Here is a 570-nt window from a genome sequence, read left to right as displayed (position 1 = left end):
GAGCGGTTAAGAGCGCAATTGGATCAACTTCTAAGACTCTCGCTACTTTCTTATTCTCTCACTCAGTTGGCCAATTATAATTATTCATAGCCATCTCTTCCAACAACTCAGATGCCTCATTAGCACTTTTTCTCATAAACGCTCCTCCAGATGTTACATCTATAATTGTCCTTGTATTTCCCCCAAACCATTATAAAAAGTATGTACTAACAACCACTTCTCTATTCCATGATGTGGGCATTTTCTTTGTAATTCCTTAAATCGTTCCCATGCATCATACAAAGACTCCCCATCCAGTTGATCGAAATTGTTAATCTCTCCTCTTATTTTGGCTGACTTAGCAGGAGGAAAATATCTGCCAAGAAACTTTAGAGCCAAATCTTCCCAAGTAAGTATAGAGTTGGCTTGTAATGAATTTAACCAACTCTTAGGTCTATCCCTTAGTGAAAATGGAAAGAGTCTCAATCTTACAACATCATTACTAACCCCATTCATCTTAAATGTAGCGCATAGCTCCAAAAAGTTTGTGATATGTAGATTTGGATCCTCATTTGGTAACCCTCCAAATTG

The 570-nt window shown here is 37.5% G+C and overlaps 1 non-coding gene across 1 annotated transcript; it reads left to right on the top strand.

Moving 5' to 3' along the window:
- The first annotated feature begins 223 nt into the window (after positions 1 to 223).
- On the top strand, positions 224 to 330 carry LOC133820478 (small nucleolar RNA R71). The gene has a single exon (XR_009886886.1). It is a non-coding gene; the product is annotated as a small nucleolar RNA R71 (small nucleolar RNA).
- Positions 331 to 570: the final 240 nt, after the last annotated feature.

Source organism: Humulus lupulus, chromosome 2, assembly GCF_963169125.1.
Source record: "Humulus lupulus chromosome 2, drHumLupu1.1, whole genome shotgun sequence".
In the NCBI taxonomy this organism is placed as follows: domain Eukaryota; kingdom Viridiplantae; phylum Streptophyta; class Magnoliopsida; order Rosales; family Cannabaceae; genus Humulus; species Humulus lupulus.
This window is presented reverse-complemented; position numbering and strand designations above follow the sequence as displayed.